The sequence below is a fragment of the Asparagus officinalis genome, chromosome 3, assembly GCF_001876935.1.
Source record: "Asparagus officinalis chromosome 3, Aspof.V1, whole genome shotgun sequence".
NCBI classification, from domain to species: domain Eukaryota; kingdom Viridiplantae; phylum Streptophyta; class Magnoliopsida; order Asparagales; family Asparagaceae; genus Asparagus; species Asparagus officinalis.
The window spans coordinates 41,374,908-41,384,073 of NC_033796.1; positions in this window are offsets into that span (position 1 = coordinate 41,374,908).

The following is a 9,166-nucleotide window of genomic DNA, read 5'->3' on the forward strand; positions in this document are numbered from 1 at the left end:
AAACATTTTTCTAAAGTATTTTATTTATTTGTAAAGGCAATATGTTGTCCGTAATGTAGAATATTGCGTAATCTTAAACCATCTATTTGCAAATTTCATCTACATGCGTTGATCATATTAGTGTCAGGTATGTTTTATAGAAGTAGTTGATCTCCCAAGTACTATTTCTAAGTAGTAGTCGTAATTGTCCATTACTTCATAAATAAGTATAATCTAAAATGCTAAACTAAGTAATATGATACCTTCATGCATTACCATATTTCTATTTACATAGTGGATGGTTTGTTATAGGCAACTTAAACTAATAAAGTTTATACCAATTTTCAAAATTTTAGCATCAATTACTAAAGACGCACATAAATAATCCATAAAGCATTTATCTACTTCTCAAAAAATCTCAAAAGGCATCCATATAAATTCACACTTCAGCTCGGAAGTAGTATAGATAATACAAGAGTTCACATGAGTATAGCTCTGTCAAACTAAGAATTTTTTTTAAAATAACCCAGCCCAAAATCAAATAAAGGATCGTGGAAGTCATATTGGTGTTGGGATTTCAAATCTCACAAAAAACTTCAAAAACTAACAAATGCAGCGACTAAAATCACACAAGATTTAACGTGAAAAATACTTAATAGAGAAAAACCATGAGATAAAAAATAATCCACTATCACCACCAAATTATAATCTTTTATACGGACGAACACTGCGAAGCCCTCTATCTATCTCACAGTACCTTTGAACCCGATTACATTATCTGTTAAAACCTTGATTATAAGAATGTTCTCTCTCTCTCTCTCTCTCTCTCTCTCTCTCTCTCTCCCCCCCTCTCTCTCTCTCTCTCTCTCTATATATATATATATATATATATATATATATATGCGGCTTGGGTATTCTTTTGCGGCTGCGGGAAGAAAAGCGCAGTGCTGGAGGGTAAAATAGCAGAGCCGTCATAATTTTGTTTTTGGTTTTGTGCGGTCCTTTTGTTTTGAGAGAGATAATTGTGTGAGGGATTTGAGAGTTTGTGTGAGGGTTTAGATTGAGTAATTATAAACCCTAGTTGTATTCTCTCCCTCTAAAAGTAAATCTCCCCCCTCCTTGCCCCGTGGACGTATGCAATTTGCCGAACCACGTAAAATTGGTTGTACTGCTATTTATGTGATTTGTAATAGCTTTTTAGGTTCCCTTGACGCGCAGTCCTAGAGCTGACGAGAGGAAGAGCTAATATCCCACTTTAATCTGATATTAGGCTTCAGATTCTTATTCCCTTTGAGAAACAAGAATTCTTATTACGATCTGACTCTCTTGTTGTGCTGCCGAAGTGCTGCCAAAATTTTCGATGCGCACAACAAGTGGTATCAGAGCCCAGATTCCAGATCTAAGGTTTTGAAGTTTGGCGGAGGAAGATTCTTGTGTGAAGCTTGGTTCTTGGAGTTCTAGGCTTCGGTGGAGATAGCATTAGGAGTTGCCGTTGGAGATTTTGCTTTCCTCGTGTAGATAGGAGATCTATTTGGAATCCGATCTAGGGTTTAGTTGGGTGGTTCCTAATTTCTATTAAATTTATTCATTCTCTATAATTTGGAGTTAGTTCGCAATGGGAGAAGAAGATGAAAGCAGCAAGTCGATGGCGAGTACAATACAAGTTGGTTTTCAGAACACTAAGATTAGTGTTGTGAAGTATGATGGAAAAATCAACTTTGGTTTGTGGATGAGTGACGTACAGGATGCGCTCAATGCTCAGAATTTGGAAGAGACCATCAATGGTCCATGAGAGGCCACCTAAATATGAAGAGACGATATGGGAGAAGATGAATAAGAACGCTTGTGGGGTGATCAGGTCATGTTTGGAACAGGAGCTGAAATATGATGTGATTGGGGTGACGTATGTAATGAAGATGTGGGAAATTCTCAACAATAAGTATCTCACAAAGAGTGTTGAGAACAGGTTGCACTTGCTGCGAAGACTCTTTAGATTTTAGATGTCCAGAGGCACCTCGCTAGCGGCTCATGTGAACAACTATACGAAGTTGTTGTTGGACTTGGCGAATGTTGATGAGAAGATATCGGATGAGTACAAGGCGATTATTTTTTTGAGCTCCTTACCGGATGAGGAGTTTGATACCTTCGTGCTCACTTTATTAAACGGGAGATCTTCTATCAGCTATAGTGAAGTGACTAACGCTTTGACGAACTACGATTTGAGGAGGAAGAATAAGGAGACTTCCCGCGCTAGTACTTCAGGGGAGGCCTTGTCGACGAGAGGTAGAAGCTCATATCCGAAAGGTAGTAATAGAGGAAGGTCAAAGTCTAGAGGCCGCCACCAATTAGCAAAGAACCAATGTGCATTCTGCAAGGAGCAGGGACGTTGGAAAAGAGACTGTCCGAAGCTCAAGGAGAAAGAGAATGGCAAGAAAAAGGTCCCGAAGGCCAATGAGGTGAATATTGCGAAAGGCGATGATTCCGAAGATTCGTGATTTTCGCTACTGATTACTCCGGAGGTGAACCATGTGGATGCATCAGATTGGATGCTTGATTCCGACGCTACTTATCATGTGACCCCTAGGCGAGACTGGTTTGCATCTTTTGAGAAAATCAACAGGGGTGTTATTGTCATGGGAAATGATCAATCCTGTGGCGTTTGTGGGATAGGTACCGTACGGATTAGGATGCACGATGGAGTAGTCCGTGAGTTAAAGAATGTGAGATTTGTTTCTTAACTGAAGAAAAATCTTATCTCAGTTGAAGCTTTGGAGGCGAAGGGATTCAATGTGACTTTCGAAAACGCTGTAGCGAAGGTTACTAAGGGATCATTGGTGGTGATGAAGGGAGTCCGCAATCGGAATTTGTATTATCTGAAGGGAAGCACCGAGATTGGCCAGATTGCTTCGGCTATTTCAGAAGTGGACATGAGTAGACTTTGGCACTATAGATTGGGGCACACATGTAAAAAGTCACTGCAGGTATTATACAAGCAGGGACTATTGAAGGGAGCCAAGAGTGGAAAGATTGAGTTCTGTGAGCACTGTGTTCTTGGCAAAAAGACGAAGGTGAAGTTTGGGACTGCCATTCATTAGACGAGGGGCATCATGGACTACGTGCACACAGACGTTTGGGGTCCCATCAAGACTGCATCACTTGGTGGTCGACATTGGTTCGTCACGTTTGTTGATGACTATTCTAGGCGATGTTGGGTGTACACCATGATGAAGAAGAGTGAAGTCCTAGATTTGTTTGTGGAGTGGAAAAAGAGATTGAAACTGCATATTGGGAGAAAGATCAAGACGTTGCGATCCGACAACGGTGGTGAGTATACTTCTGACCCCTTTCAGTAGCTATGTCGAGACGAGGGTATAGAGAGACACTTCACAGTTAGTCATACACCGCAGTAAAATAGGGTGGCAGAGAGGTTGAATTGGTCTTTACTGGAGATGATCCGATGCTTATTGTCGCAGAGTGGTTAGGAGAAGATCTTTTGGGCTGAGGCACTTACATATGCGAGCCACCTCATTAATAGGTTGCCTTCATCTGCGATTGAGGGGAAAACCCCTATGAAGATGTGGTCGGGAAAGCCAGCACATGACTATGACCAGCTTAAGGTATTTGGGTGCCCTGCATATTATCATGTTAGAACTGATAAATTAAAACCTCGAGCTAAGAAGGCCATATTTGTAGGATTCAAGCGTGGTGTCAAGGGATACAAGCTTTGAGATCCAGTGGATAAGAAGATTGTGCTGAGTAGGGATGTCACATTCGATGCGGCTTCTATCGTGAAGCTTCCCAGCTCTCATCAGGTGGAGAGCAACCCGAAGGAGGAGATATCGCAGGTGGTGGAGATCGATGTAGCTCCACATTGTCTAGATGGTACAGTATCCATGCAGGTGCTGACTGATTTGACGCCAGGCGAGCACGACGGTGACACGGAGGATACGAGTACAAATGTGCAGGATCAAGAACCGACGGCTCAGGTTCAGGATTCTATTGCGGTTCGGAGACAGAGAAGAAACATACAGATGCCAGCACAATATGCCGACATAGTTGCATATGTACTTCCGGTGGAGAGTATCGATGAAATGGTGCCTACTACATTCAGAGAGGCCAAACAGAGTTCGGAGGCTGATTCGTGGTAGGTGGCTATGCAGGAGAAGATGAAGTCTCTTCATAAGAACGATACATGGGAGCTTGTTGAGCTTCCAAAGGGGCGGAAGGCCATTGGTTGCAAGTGGGTATACACGAAGAAGGAGGGCATTGAAGGCACTCCATTGAGATTCAAGGCTAGGTACGAAGAAGGAGGGCATTGAAGGCACTCCATTGAGATTCAAGGCTAGGTTGGTTGCGAAGGGCTATGCAAATGAGGAAGGAATAGATTATAATGAGGTTTTCTCTCCGGTGGTGAAACACTCTTTGATTCGGATTTTGCTAGCTTTGGTGGAATAGTATGGTTTAGAGTTAGATCAGTTGGATGTGAAGACCGTATTTCTTCATGGTGATCTTGATGAAGAAATATATATGACTCAGCCATTAGGATTCCGAGCTGTAGGGAAGGAAAAATTAGTTTGCAAACTGAAGAAATCGCTATACAGTTTGAAGCAGTCTCCTCGACAGTGGTATAGGCGATTCGATGGTTTTATGATTGGTCATTTGTACACACGGAGCCAGTTTAATCCTTGCGTATATTTTCACAAGTTGAAAGGAGGTGCGTACATTTATTTGTTGCTCTATGTCGATGATATGTTGGTTGCCTCTATTTCCAAGTCGGCTATAGATGAGTTGAAAGTTCAGCTTTCAAATGAGTTTGAGATGAAGGACTTGGACGAGGCGAAGCGCATTTTAGGGATGGAGATCGGCAGAGACAAGAATAAGGGCAGAATTTGTTTGACACAAGTGGCTTATTTGAAGAAGGTTCTACAGCGATTCCATGTTAGCATGGATATGAAGTCGGTTAGTGTACCTTTGGGAGCTCATTTAAATCTTTCAGCTGGTCTTTCACCAAAGTCAGTTGAAGATCGTGAGTTGATGTCTAAGACTCCATATGCGAGCGTAGTTGGGAGCTTGATGTACGTGATGGTATGTACGAGATCAGATTTGTCACAGGCAGTAAGCATGGTATCGAGATACATGCACGATCCAGGAGTGGGTCATTGGGACGCTGTGAAATGGATTTTGAAGTACATTCGAGGTACGCTCAATGTTGGTTTGGTTTATGAGCGGGACACTGAAGATGGGCAGTTATACATTGGTTATGTTGATTCGGATTATGCCGGGGATTTGGATAAGCGCTGGTCTACGATGGGGTATGTGTTTACTTTGATCCGTGCGCCGGTGTGTTGGAGATGCACTTTACAGTCGACGGTGGCTTTGTCTACGATGGAGGCAGAGTATATGACGGTTACGAAGGCTGTGAAGGAGGCTATGTGGCTTCGAGGACTTTTGGAGGAACTTGGTATATCGCAGCGGTCCGTCACTATTCATTGTGATAGCATGAGTGCTATCTATTTGGCGAAAAATCAGGTTTTTCATGCGAGGACGAAGCACATTAACGTTCATTATCACTTCGTTCGGGATGTTCTTGAAGATGGCGATGTGGAAATTGTGAAAGTCCACACGAAATCACTTCGTTCGGGATGTTCTTGAAGATGGCGATGTGGAAATTGTGAAAGTCCACACGAAGGATAATCTAGCGGATATGCTCGCTAAGGTGGTTCCGAGCAACAAGTTTGATCATTGTTGAAACTTGTTACATATTCGTGATTGTTGAGGCCATTGACGGCCATTTGGATAAACTACAGGCGGCTTGATTCCTTGGACAAGAGGATACGTAGGTAGTCTTTTAGATGCAGCCGGTTTGGAATAGTTGATGGGGGTGAGATTGTTTGGACTTTCGTTTAGGTTCTCGACTTGTTGTGGATTAAGTTCGTACTGGACACAACAAGTGGGATATTTGGTTGCTTTGGCGTCGGCTCAGTTTTGGAAAAACTTCACCGAGGTGGAGAATTGTGAGTGGGGAGTGGGGACCACGAGCCCACGTGCTGAGCAATTTGTTTCCGCGGTTTCGTTTCCGCGTGATGAAGGCCGGCCCACCCGTTTTTTTTACGTATATATATATATATATAGTTGTGTGTGAGGTAAGGAATTGTTTTGGGCGTGCGAGGAGATTTGCGGCTTGGGTATTCTTTTGCGGCTGCGGGAAGAAAAGCGCAGTGCTGGAGGGTAAAATAGCAGAGCCGTCATAATTTTGTTTTTGGTTTTGTGCGGTCCTTTTGTTTTGAGAGAGATAATTGTGTGAGGGATTTGAGAGTTTGTGTGAGGGTTTAGATTGAGTAATTGTAAACCCTAGTTGTATTCTCTCCCTCTAATAGTAGATCTCCCCGCTCCTTGCCCAGTGGATGTAGGCAATTTGCCAAACCACGTAAAATTGGTTGTACTGCTATTTGTGTGATTTGTAATAGCTTTTTAGATTCCATTGACGCGCAGTCCTAGAGCTGACGAGAGGAAGAGCTAATATCCCACTTTGATGGGATATTAGGCTTCAGATTTAAAGACATTCATGACTTGCCAACCAAGTCAACTTGGCCTCCAAGAAAACTATTAGAACCGGCCCAAGCCTTCAAATTCTGATCTAACTTGATGTTTGAATAGACACCCAACGTATCCTCCCTTGACGAAAAATCTCTAAGTACTTCAATGGCTTTAGAAAAGCTCAATCTCTTTTCCTTGTTCTTCATCTCTCCTTGTGGATAAGAGTTTAAGAAGAGTCACCTAATTTATTAATAGAACGCCCATCTAAATAGTAAATATGGTTGCTTCTTTCTCCCTCACAAAATCAAGTCACCATATCTATGTAGTTTGCACCACTTTCCTTCTTCATTGTACTTGTACCCAACCGATGTCATCTCACCTAATAAAATTAAATTAGCACTACATGACGGCATCATATGATGAAGAATTTTGATTTTCCTAATGTGAAGCTTGAGGCTAACACTCCCATTGCCTTCAACATTCATCTTCTTGTTGTTTCTAATGATCATGTAACCAAATTCTTCATCTGTCTTTAATATATCAAAACATTCTTTGTTGTTGCAAACGTGCATAGAGACTGCAGAAGTGTTACTTGTATCAGTATCGCTACTTTTTGTCATCAATACCATATCTTCATCATACAAAACTACAAAGGAGTCTTCCTTTATCCCATTTCCTTGAAGCTTTATCTGCCTAATGCTCTTCAAATTATTTTGTAGAATCTAACACCCAAGTGTTACTAGCGTCATTACTAGTACTCCTCCCTCGATTAAAACCTTTAAAACTAGTGCACTCTTACCACCACTAGATGCACTCTCCTTCCCTATCATTCTTTTGTTTTCGCATAGGAGTGTTGTTACATCATCAAATTTAAAAATTTGCTTTCTCACAATTATTGTCTAAACCAACGTCTTATACGACTTTGGTAGGAAAGACATTAGGAGCAGCGTCTGCTCTTTTTCTTTAGTCTTCTCATCAATATTGATAAATTAGCAAACTAGCTGATTAAAGACATTGATGTAATTTTGAATAACAATATCTTTTTCCATCTTTAATGAATAAAGGTCTATGTTGGCCTTCTTGTTTTGATGATGTTTAACAAACAATTTATAACTAATGTTGTTTGTCTAGTGCTTGTATTATCTATTCATTGTAGACAAACAACATTGTTAGAGGATGGATGGAATAGAGCTTCAATGATCATATCCAAAGGAGGTTGGCGGAATGTCGGTGAAGCCTTGCAATTCTAAGTTAAAGATCAAGTTTAAGCTTCATCCGCATGTATACCAAGTTGAGCTACAATGAAGATCAAGATCAAACTTGGGTAAATTTAGTATAGGTTTATATTATGTGTGTTTAATACTTTAAGCTCAATATCATATACACACACAATATTGGATTTTCTCACAAAATGAGCTATTTTGAGAAAACTTTATGATATTGTTTTATTGACCATATTTACTTTATATTCATGTGTTATAATGTTTATGAAGACATTTCATAAAGTTTCAATATGCGTTTAAACTCTTTTTGTCAAAAATAAGTTCTTAACAAATTCATATTCATGCATGTTTTTACAAAATAATGAGTTTTCATAATTAAGAAATAAAAATTGAGAAATTATTTATCTAACATATTTGTCTTCATGTTTATAAACATTTTGCAAAATTTTATCAAGTTTGGAATTGATTTGTTATGTTTAATGGAATTTACAAAATCATGTTTTTCATTCGTGCATGTTCGTGCATGTTTTACAAAGCAGATGAGTTTTCATAAATGGGAAGTGGTATTTAAGAAATTCTTTTTTTGACATGTTTATCTACATGTTTAAAAACTTCCATCAAAATTTTACTATTTTTTGAGTTGATTTACTGTGCCCAATTGATTTTACAAAATCGTGTATGTCAGCAGTTTTTCAGAAACTGTAAATTTGTGTTCAAATATTTATTTCTCTCAACTTGGAAAAGATTTTTCATAAATTCTTTCTCTGACATGTTACACTACATGTCTAGAACATTTTTACAAAATTTCATAATTTGTGGAGTTAATTTACTATTTTAAATTGATTTTACAAAATAGCTGCGCACTGCTACAGTACTCCAGTCGACCGGGCCGGTCGATCGGAAATGTCTCTAGAGGTTGGTTACTGTAGCTAACGACTATATTTTCCAGATTTATATATATCCGTTATTTTGTCTTTTTGCTTGGTTTTCTTGGGTTTTTGGGCTTGTTTCATGAGCCTATATATACTCCATGCCCTCATACTTCTAAGGGCACTTAAGAAATGTTTTAAACAAGTTTAAAGAGTTTTAAACAAGGGTTTAAGTGTGTTAGTGTTTGTTTTGGTTTATGAAGAAGTTTTCACAAGTGGAGGAGATCATCTTCTTGTTTGGGCTTCAATCTCCATCTCTCCATCTTGTCATCTATTGGAGAAGTTTTCTAAACTCTATCTAGCTTTACATTTGCTTAGTTATTTGATTATCATTCTTTAAAGCTAGTTTTTTATATTGAGTTTAGATTTGATTATATTATCTCATTGTTACACACACAACCATTGAGCTTATTATATTTGCATACATTATATAATTAGGTTATGTGATAGTGTGACATTGAGTTGAGCCTAATTGAGTACTCACCTTGTTAGAGAGAA